The sequence below is a fragment of the Amia ocellicauda genome, chromosome 2 (assembly GCF_036373705.1).
Source record: "Amia ocellicauda isolate fAmiCal2 chromosome 2, fAmiCal2.hap1, whole genome shotgun sequence".
In the NCBI taxonomy this organism is placed as follows: Eukaryota; Metazoa; Chordata; class Actinopteri; order Amiiformes; family Amiidae; genus Amia; species Amia ocellicauda.
In genome coordinates this window covers 53782979-53795039 of record NC_089851.1, presented here as the reverse complement: position 1 = coordinate 53795039, position 12061 = coordinate 53782979, and positions in this window count along the sequence as shown.

The window sequence follows — 12061 nt, the reverse complement described above, 5'->3', positions numbered from 1 at the left end:
TTTACAAACAATAGACATATAAACACTCGCTATAAAACGTATGAACTATGTAAAAACTGCATAAAATACAAACCGTAAATAAAGTCATAATAAACGATTCTTTAAAACGGTAATATTAATATTATCATAACACAGGTTTATAGACGACTAACAACATTTAGCTTTTAAATGAACCTTCCAAGTTTAAATGTCGTCTGACCCCGGAGATTCCTGGTTCGGGAGCATTTTCACCATCTAAAAAAATAATAATAACAAACATAAAAAAGAAAAGAATACAAAATGAACACATGTAGTCATTTACAATCAACCCAAACACTTTAAAATACAATCACAAACATCTATATACATCTTAAACTATCAAAATAACGGTAGATATTACAAACAACTCACTAAAACATCTGTGACGGTAAGCTTAATTTCACAACCAACTGAGTGTTCAAACAAACATTTCTAAACAAGGCCATGCTACATGCCCCAGCATGTCATCTACACCCACCCACGAAACAGACTAACACACCCTCCCACCCAAAAAAAATAAATACAAAAAATACCCCTCAAGCCTCAGCGGTACAAACAAACAAACCCGTTTAAAGACTTAAAGTTTGAAGGACATTACTGACTGTCTAGGATCACGTTTCTTACAGCTGTTAAAAAATAATATGTTTTAAAAAGTACCGTGGATCCCTCGAACAATGTAATTCACATAGAATACAACTATGAAAGACACCGCTGTATAAATGGGTACAAATAAGTACCGATAATGTGATGAAAGAAAATTTAGTTCTTACGTAGTCTGTAGATCTCTCGTATAGGTACGGTAGCTTCTCTCAGTATCTCGATAACATTGATCCTTTCGGCAACCTCTGTGTAATTAATTCAAAACATTAACAAACATTATATAACAGCTAACTTAAAGCACAAACACAGCAACGCACACACACACACACACAACATAGTTCCTATATAAACAAGTAAAGCTTACCTTCGTTAATCACAGAGGCGTTCCAAATTATGGCCTCCGCGTTGGGTATTAAAGATTGTTGACTGTCTGTAAAATAAAGTTACAGTTCTTAAAACAGGGGTTATAGCCTTATTTACAAAACATGTGTATAACACATCCCGTAACAATGAATGGAATCTGAAGACTTACCGAAAAATTCGTTCAAGCCGAAGTCTGTGATGCCGTTTCCGGTCATTGTAGTTCTTCAGTAGCAGAGGTCTTCACTTCACTTCACTCGGGAGGTGCGGATGATGCATCAAGACGGAGACCTCACCACATATTTATGCCTATGAATCTGCGGTGGGGGTCAATTTTCTGGGGCACCCCCCAGACTTTCAGTCACCTTGTTAAACACCCCCCACAACCAATCAGCTCTCTCAGCGGCATAATTCAAATGACTGCCAAGGTGGCGCCTCCCCTGACTCGATGTCCAAAAAAAAAAAAAATAACCGAATCAGCTAGACCTATAGAAACTCTATAGACTCTATATAAATCTAAGACTATTTCAACAGTTTATTCGAGCTAGCGATTAACCCAAGCTCAAAGAAAAGGACTATAATACTATATACACCAGACTTCTTGCTAACCATTGTATTTCTGATCACTGTTTTAGGGAACCTGTTTTGTCTTTTAAGTCTAAAGACAGACCCTAGGATGTTTAGCATTTTAAAATCAGTATTTCAACATCAGCTTTATCTAAGCCTCGGGATGTTTAAAATGACTTCCTGGTCCAGCCCAGGTTATTGATGGGACACAGGCGTGTTTGGTATCAAAATGTGTAGCAACTAATCAGAAAGCGTTTAGATCAGACAAAAGAGTTATTTGGACTTTTGATACATGTTTAATAAATTATATCGGTTAGAAGGATTAGACTATTTTGATTTCAACAAGCGGTCAGACCCTGTCTCTAGGGGACTATTAGCATAAAACCCCCAACCCACTCACACACACGTACACTCCCCTCGTTGTGAGCCACGTCACATTGAGGGACATCACACAGACCTCAATCCCCACAAGCATTCATTTTAATCTCAGACTTCACGTTACGCATTTCATGAGAGAGAGAGAGGGAGAGCGAGAGCGAGCTAAAATACATTTTAAAAAACTTTCCCCCTAAGCACTTTACTTAGAGGGCTAGAGTAATTTAAGGAGTTCTAAAGATTAAGAATGTAAGAAAATAATGTGGTATATCGTAACATTTGTAAGCCAGGATAAGGGACTGTTAAGAAATTGAACAATATCTTAAGTTTAAATCTTATTAACTTTTAAGACAGTTAGAAGACGTTTAACAAAAAAAAATGAATTCACTACAAGATAAAGAGAGAGAGAGAGAGATAGATAGATAGATAGATAGATAGATAGATAGATAACTATTACTGAAACAATGGAGCTATTCTAACTTAATGGGGGGGGGGTCACAACCCCCCAGGACCTGAAACATTCACACTCTGAACATTCACACTCTCCGGCAAGAACAAAGGCCTGCAGAACTAAGCAGTGTGGGTGGAGGGAGGGGGGCTAGGGGCGAGAGAAGGACAGTAGGATAAGGGAGGTCATTGGGGTCATCGTGGGGGGTTAGGGCGCTATGGGTGTACACTTCCGTCTGTATATGACGTAGGTATAATAAATAAGTGACGTAACATGCCATAAAATATCTGGAAACGCCTATGGCGCCCCCAATTCTACTTACATAATAAACACTTTCTAGTTTACTTCTCCCGGCTTTGTATTCCTATTTTGCAAAACCGTTTAAAGTCTATCTGAATCAAAAGTCCCATCTTCTGGAAACCTTAACTTTCTGTCACCTATTGTCCAGTCAAACCACTTGTGCACATCGCGCACCGCTTCACTCCATAGTTATCATACATGTACCTGACGTGTACCTTTAAGTGGCGGGTCGCCCGTCTTACTAGAGCTGTTCCCACACAGTAACACATTTTCCCATTTTCTATGTATCGTTTTGTACACAACAACCAAGGCGTGCAAGCCTGCAAAATAACAATAAAGCGACAAGGGAGAGAAAAAAAAATATATAATAATAAATGCTATATAGGAATAATAACAAGCATGTTTTTCAATATGTTTGCATTTATAGAACTTGTATATAACTTAATTACTTTTCTTCATTTACCATAAACACTATAAACTTCTATAAACTATAAACACGTTATTTTATATTATCACCGGCGTATCAGATATTGAACAATTAATTAGCGCTTTTTTTTTTTTTTTTAATAGTAGGTCAAACCTATGTTGCAGTTTACAGACACACTTTAGTCTGCGGGAACCCAAACAGGAAAAAACAGTCCTGTTTCTTCATAAACAAGAAGACACAGTCAAGTCTATGGTAACCCTAAGAAACCTTTGTTTCTTTACAAGCAAGAAAACATTTCCTGCCTCAAGTACTTGATGTAAGGCAAGCAACATTGTTTAATTAAAATATAGATCGCGTTACCTGATCGTCAGGGGGCCAGGCGAGCAGACAAGTGAAAACAAAGCACCGCAGTAGGGATTTTAAAAGGCTCCCTTACCTTATTATTCTGCCGGTGCGGCTTTGCTGGTCACTGGTCTGGCAACTCCGGTCCTCTCCGTCAGGGTTAGCGATCCCGATCCTCGTCGCCAGATAATGTGGAAGAACAATCATCTTCAAATCAGGTTGGAACGTTAGTTGCAATGCCTTTAATACACGCAGCGTGGAGAGGAACAGTGAATCAAGAAGATCCCAAAGTTGCTCTGCCTTCATTTTAACAGTCAGAGCTTTTATACACAAAAATCAAAGAGCTGGTTATAATCAGAAAGTCATTACTATGTTATCTTAAAAGTTAGCTAATCAGAACATATATCATTATAGGACAGAGTTCATAGATCAACACATGGATTAGGGAGCAGGCACTTAAATCATACTGTTCGACATTGTCTGCAAGATTCTCATCATAAATAACAAAACAGAAATCAAGCTACCTTCTGGCCTGACCTTCTAGCTTTTTTCTTTTTTTACCCAACCACAGACCATGGCTCTATGAATATCTAGCCAATCCAATTAAATACTTTTAATGATGTGCAGAAACCCAGAGAAGGGAGTAGCAGTGAAGAGGAAGACGAGTATGAAGAGCAATGCGTCACCTTATAACACCCCTTCTCATGTGTTAGTGTTTATACAGATCCCCATCAGCTGCCATGTTATTGCATATGTGATTGATTAATTTGAAGAAGATGCTCCCGCACACTGTCTCTACTAGGAAGTGTTATAATTCAATAGACTGCAATGTTTTGATCAAAGATCTTATAACACTTGCAAGTAGAAACTGTGTGGGAGCATGTTTTTTCTATCCAGATCCTTTTCCCTCATACACACCTGTCTAGTCTATACAGGTGTGCAATTAGCTTTTGTTATGGTGATTGATTAATTACCCGAATAAATGCCACGTTTTAACATGTTCACCACACATTTACGCACCCTCATGTATTTCTGGTGATGTTTGCCTTTGGCTGGTAAAAATACCAAGTGGCTGGTAAGTTTTTTCCTTCTACCAGACACCGTGGCTAGTGGCCAAAAAAAGGTTTATTTTATCCCCTAATCAGTCCTGTGTTCCAATGGCACGTTGTGTTTGCTAATCAAGTTTATCATTTTAAAAGGCTAACTGATCATTAGAAAACCCTTTTGCAATTGTTAGCACGGCTGAAAACTGTTGTGCTGATTAAATAAGCAATTAAACTGGCCTTCTTTAGACTAGTTGAGTATCTGGAGCATAAGCAATTGTGGGTTCAATTACAGGCTCAAAATGGCCAGAAACAGAGAACTTTCTTCTGAAACTCGTCAGTCTATTCTTGTTCTGAGAAATGAAGGCTATTCCATCAGAGAAATTGCCAAGATACTGAAGTACAACTTCGTACAATGCTGTGTACTACTCCCTTCACAGAACAGTGCAAACTGGCTCTAACCAGAATAGAAAGAGGAGTGGGAGGCCCTGGTGCACAACTGAGCAATAGGACAAATACATTAGAGTGTCTAGTTTGCTAAATGGACGCCTCACAGTTCCCCAACTGGCAGCTTCATTAAATAGTACCCGCAAAACACCAGTCTCACCGTCAACAGTGAAGAGGTGACTCTGGGGTGCTGGTCTTAGACTGGAGAATAAAAATAAAAATTTAAGAACACAGACACTGGACAGAGGCAGATTGGAAAAAAGTGTTATTGGCAGATGAATCTAAGTTTGAGGTGTTCGGATCACAAAGAAGAACACTCGTGAGATGCAGAGCAAATGAAAAGATGCTGGAGGAGTGCTTGATGCCATCTGTCAAGCATGGTGGAGGCAATGTGATGCTCTGGGGGTGCTTTGGTGGTGGTAAAGTGGGAGATTTTCACAGGGTAAAGTAGGGATGCACCGATAAGAAAATTATTGGCCGATACCGATAGCCGATGTTCATATAACATAATCGGCCGATGCCGATACCGATGTTATGACGTTTCTGTAACTTTCTACCCTGTCATAAATTAAATAAAAATGTTGTTTCTGATAAGGCTTCTAATTTCAGCTCATTTTAATTATACAAGTTATTCTTCCATATATTTGAATAAGAAAAGACTTATACCCCATTCAGACATAGGATAAAAGGCCACCAATTTGACATATGGTGTATTTTTTAGAAATGAAAGGTACGCAAAGGGAGACCCGTCTTCAAAGCCGATACATTTCTTTCCTGCATCAGAGGTAGTCTATTTTACCTCGGATTTGTATGAATGGGGTACAAGCATTGGTGGTACAAGTAATCGCCATTTTGAAGTAGTCTGCCGATACCGATTATTACATTTTTGGCCTGTAACCTGTCAATACCGATTGCTGGCCGATTAATTGGTGCATCCCTAGGGTAAAGGTATCTTGAAGAAGGAAGGCCATCACTCTATTTTGCAACGCAATGCCATACCCTGTTCCAGTTTCCTCCTGCAACAGGACAATGACCCAAAAGTACAGCTCCAAACTATGCAAGAACGATTTAGGGAAGAAGCAGTCAGCTGGTATTCTGTCTATAATGGAGTGGCCAGCACAGTCACTGGATCGCAACCCTACTGAGCGGTTGTGGGAGCAGCTTGACCGTATGGTACGTCAATCCAACTTGTGGGAGGTGCTTCAGGAAGCATGGGGTGCAATCTCTTCAGATTACCTCAACAAATTGACAAGTAGAATGACAAAGGTCTGCAAGGCTGTAATTGCTGCAAATGGAGGATTATTTGATGAAAGCAAAGTCTGAAGGACACAATTATTGTCAATGACTATATTTCCTATTCATTTTGCTATATTTCCTATTCAAACTCATTTCATGTATGTTTTCATGGAAAACAATGACATTTCTAAGTGACCCCAAACTTTTGAATGGTCGTGTACATTCACAGTGGTACCATGGTAATGACATAGGCCCCTTCCCCATTGGGCAGAATCCTCGATTTGAAAGATAAGTGGGGTTTGAAGATCAAGCACGCAAGAAGTATACAGAGAAAACCCCTTACATGGTCAAATAAAATAATGTTCTCATTTGTATCAATTATTAAGCAGGTCAAGAAAAAAAATACATAATAGTTATACATCAATTTCAAGGACGAAAACTGTAGATTACAACAAATCTATGACCTTGTAAAGCACATATAGGGACATCAATACATGCATCATGAAAGCCTGATTCTAGAGATGATTAAATTGAGAAACAAGCACTAGAACATCATTGCTGAACGATTTTAAATGCAATAGAATCTAAGGAATGCTGAATGCCACCAAGAAGGCAGGTCCTTGCATCCAAATATTCCACCTAAATACTGGGTGAATATCCATAGAAGCATAATGTTAATGTAGAATATTGTATTTCCCCTAGGCTACAAAGAAATACAAAGTCCCACACTGCTTCGAGAGAAAAAACAAGAGAAACAGAGAACATATTTTACAGTCTGTTACCACTCAAACCCGGGGGCTTAGCTGTTGTAGTGCTATGCATTAACAGTGTATTTTCTCTGTCTATGGTAGAATATTGAGTACATCTCATATGTATTTGTCAGTATATAAGATGGTCAAAATATTGAGGCTCCTGAAAATCGAATTTAAATCCTTTTAAGTAGAAATATTACTTAAACCATTAATTTATGGCTCTAGATAACACGGCAAATGCCGACTTTTCGGCATCACATGTAGTTGTCCGGCAGATGAAAATATCAATGGCCAATATGTCCGGAGGGAGGGAGGGATGGATGGATGGATGGATGGATAGATGGGTTTTAAAGTGAACTTAATTCCATAAAATACAGGATACAAATACACAGTATACTCCTGTCCACCAAACCACAAAACCTGCAAGCTCCCCAACCCACAAAAGACAGATAGAAAGATACAAAAACTAACAGACACAAACGGACAAGAAACTGACAGACAGAAAACAATAGATTGGTACCGACAAACAAGGATAGTTACAAATAGATAGAAACAAAAAGGTTCTAAAGGAAACACACAAGAAATTATGAAAAACATTGAAACCCAATAACAGTAAATAACATACTCCCCCCTATGCTATAGACAATTCAACAAAAGAAACAAAACTAACAAGCAGTTCATTCCATGTCAAATTTGGCACTCATTTGGTTGTTGCATAAAAATGAAAAACAACATGCCAGGAATCCAGGAAATAAATAAATAAATAAATAACAGTATACTCCCGAATCACCATTCACAAAACCTAGCAAAAAAAAAACCCTCCCATCCCCCACTCCCCCCACATTCCTCCAACTTACAAAGTCATCTGCAGGACACCGTTCACAACCTCACACAACACTCCCCCCACCCCCCACACCAACAGGAACATGTCCAGTCGGTGGACCAGATTATAATAGGTGAACTCCAGTCTCACCCTGGATGTCACCTGCACTCTAAACAGCAGCCCTGCATCCCCAGTGAGAACCCCTCTCTCCCTATTCTTCCTACTTTTGAGGATGGCCAGCTTGGCCTGGCCCAAAAGGAAGTTCGCCAGTTGTACTGTGCGAGTCCTGTTCTTGCAATGCTGTACCCTGAAAATAAACACTGTCAGAGAACAGGACACCCAGCCCAGCAAACTACCCCTTCAGGACGACAAACAGAGGCCGCAGCCAAGAGCAATGTAAAAAGCAGTTGAACACTGTTTCCCTATGCTGGCAGTATACACACAGGTCAGACACGCCTGGCAAAATGACACATAAAAAAGCGTTAGTAACAACAATGCTGTGCAGAACTCTCCACTGCAGGTCCCCCACTCTCTTCTGCATCGGTGGTCTATAGAGACCACACCAAGCAGGAGTGATAGAAGGCACTACACCTAACTGTGCACGCCAGTGAGTGTCAGGCAGGTCCCGAAGGTCAGGGTAGTGCCGAATTTTGATGCATAAAAAATAAAGTGCTTTTTTGTCTAATCCCTGAAATTGGATGTCATAGTTTTCCTTAAACTGCAGCAGCTTCCATGGTGTATCCAGACACTGCACCACTGCTGGTGTGATCAGAAAAGACACCACTGGGGGCTCAGGCTGCAGGTCCACTGCCCCGAGAAAAAATCCCTCAGCAGCAACAAAGCCTCTCTGGAAAAAGCTGAGTGCGGCTGTTCTAAAAACACACCAATAACTCGTTGAGACCACACCCCTAACACAGCAGCTAGGACATCAGGGGTCTTCCACCTGCGCTGGTCCATATCAATAAAGTGAGCGACTTTAAAACACCCCTTAGCCACCAACAGAGAAGTAAAACTCTCGGACTTTAAAAGTGAACACTTCAGGGACCGATTACAAACCAGGGGCTGTTCCAAAAGACCCCTCAACCCCAAAGACCCAAAATCAGAGCGTACCTGAAACATCTGTAATGCAGTAACAAGTCGCTGGTAAAACACAGGTAAAACCGAGAGATTAAGCTTTTCAGTCTCCAATAAAAACAGTTGCCTATCGCAGTGCAAACCCCCTACTCTGTGCAAAAACGCAAATGCCAGATCCCTCCAAGGGTGAGGCTCAGAGCAAAAAAGTAGCCTCTGGAGAGACTGGAGTCTGAAAGCCACCACCTTACTACAGACATCCATCAACCCTTGCCCCCCTTCCTGCACAGGCAAAAACAGCACACTCTGCTTGATCCAGTGCATGCCATCCCAAAAAAACTGCAGCAAAATCTTCTGAATGGCCTTCAGAAGTAAACCTGGGGGATCCACACACCGAAGTCTGTGCCGAAGATGTGACCAAATTATTAATTACCAGCACTCTACCCTTAAGGACAATTTAGTCACCAGCCAGCGCCAGCTCTGCAGCCTGCCCTGTACACGTCCCAGCACCCCATCCCAATTTTCTGTAGCCCCTCCGCCCTCCCCCAGCCACACCCCTAAAAAACTGAAAGCCCGCCTGTTTCACTGCAGCCCTGCCGGTAAAGCTGGGGGGCTTCCACCTCCCCAGTCCCCCATCAGAAAGGCATTGCACTTAAGCCAGTTAATTTTGGCAGAGGTCACTCTCTCAAAACACTCCTGGCAGTCACCTAGCACCCTGACATCAGCATCATTAGTGATAAGCACCGAGATGTCATCAGCATAGGCCACCACTCTCACAGGATTCATGGGCACATCAGGAATAGAGAGGCCAGTCAGTAAGAGCGGAGTCTGTGAATGAGGGGCTCTACAGACATTGAGTACAGCATTCCAGACAGGGGACAGCCTTGACGGATTTCCCTCTGGATCGGAAAGTGAGAGCTAAGCACACCACACACTGAAAACATTACGATAGAGGACTTCAATTTTCCCCACAAACCTGGGACCAAGGCCAAAAGCCCTAAAAACACTAAAAAGGTAGGAATGATCTACTCTATCAAAGGCCTTCTCCTGATCTAAGGATATAAGACCAGCATTAAAACCGAAGAGACTGGAAGCGGCCAATATATCCCATACTAAAAAAATGCTATAAAAAATGGACCTATCGGGCACACAGTACATCTGATCCGGCTGCACCACAGAAACCAGCATTGTACGCAAGCGATTGGCCAAGGCTTTGGACAGAATCTTAGTCTGAGCATAGGAGACTGATTGGGCGCCAGTTTTTGATGTCAGAGAGCTCCCCTTTCTTGGGGAGTAAAGTCAGCACCGCACGCCGACAGCTCAGAGGCAGTTCACAGTCCTGCACACACTCAGAAAAGACGGCACACAGATCTCCTCCTATCTGTGGCCATACAGTGCGATAAAACTCCACTGGTAGGCCGTCAATGCCTGGTGATTTCCCAGTGTGCAGTCCACTGAGGGCCTCGGAAAGTTCCAGCAGTGTCAGCTCCCCCTCAAGCTTCTGCCTCTCCACCTCAGGAACTACAGGCAGGTCCATGAGAAAACGGCGAGCCTCCACCGACTTGTCCACAGCCTCAGCTGTGAACAGCTCTTTCTAGAACTGGACCGCCAGCCCACGAATCTCCCCAGGCTCCTGCAGCAGCTGGCCAGTTGCAGTCTGTAAACAGTGCATCATCTTACGCTGTGCCGTCTTCTTCTCCAAGGCAAAGAAATACTGCGTAGGTGCATCCATCTGCGACAAACTCAGAAACCGGGAGTGAACCAGCGCCCCCTGTACCTGCGTGCCCAACAGATCCGCTAACCCTTGCTTCTTCAAAGTCAGGTCTTCAAACAGCCTAGTGCTGAAATCAGACTCCAAGGCTCTGTGGAGCTCGGAAATATCAGCCTCCAGTTCTCTCATCGCTGTGCTTATCCTCCGTGTAATATTTTCAGTGTACTGCTGACAGAGCAGTTTTATCTGAATTTTGCCCATGTCCCACCACTCCCTCAGGGAAGGAAAGGTATGTTTTTGCCTCTGCCACCTTTCCCAAAAAAAGGCAAAGCATTTCAAAAGCTTAGTATCATGTAACAACTGAATGTTTAGATGCCAATGAGAGGACTGAGCCCGTGCAGAAGGAAAAACCACTTCTACTGCCACTAAACTATGATCAGAAAACCCAGTAGGAGAGATTTTCGGTTAAATTAAGCTATTTAGTTGGTGTCTAAAAATATACAATCTATCCAGCCTGACCAAGGAGACCCTTCCTACAATGCATTTAGCCCACATATACTGCCTGTCAGTTGTATGCGTCATTCGCCAAACGTCCACCACATCATAAGCTGTCAACACTGATTTCAGCTCTCTAACCGACCCGGGGTTGGGCTCCACAGTATTATCAAGCCTACAGTTTTCAGTGCAGTTAAAATCACCACCCAATAAAAGAGTCAGCGGGCTCACACTGATCTAAAACACCAGGAAGACGTTTAAAAAGAGCAATCCTCTCGTTGCCGTCATTAGGTGCATAAATGTTAATTAAATTAAAAGTCGTATTACCAATCACCGCTTTAACCATTAAGACGCGCCCCGGCACAATTTCAGTCACTGTAACTCTCTCAGGCTTAAAGTCCAGAGCAAATAAAATCGCAACTCCGGCCTCCCCCTCCCACTCTGTAGACCAGTCCGATTGATTCAAAGCATCAGTGTGCGTCTCTTGCAGAAATGCTAGAGACACGTTTCTGCACCAAATAATCAAACACTGTAGCTCTCTTCACGACATCTCGCCCCCCATTTATATTCAGTGTGCAAAATATCGGCGCACGCACTGAGGGAGGAAATGAAAACAAAGTGGAAACACAGACTATGACAAACCACAACACAGCGCCAGGGGAAAACAAACGAATGAGCTCATACATTGGTGCCTGTTTTAAGGGACATACGGACTTTAGCCATCCGGTTTTTCAGGCGATCACACTTTTTTTTCCATTCCCAGCCCTTTAGACTCCCGCAGCACCAACGCCGCTGAACTTAAAAAGTTTAAAATCGGGAAAGTGATCAACAATGCTGATCCCACGTCTCCCCTTAACCGACTCCAAAAACTCCCTTATACTCTGTGTGCTGTAGCCCCCTTTGAGCAGCGGACTGGCAGACAGACAGATCAGAGTCACTCCCCTCCTCATCGCTCTCGCCGGCCCCGCTGCCCTCCGCAGTCCCGGCCTCAGCCAGCAACTCCCACCTGCTCGCAGTGCAGACACCGCGCTCCACGTCCTGCTTTT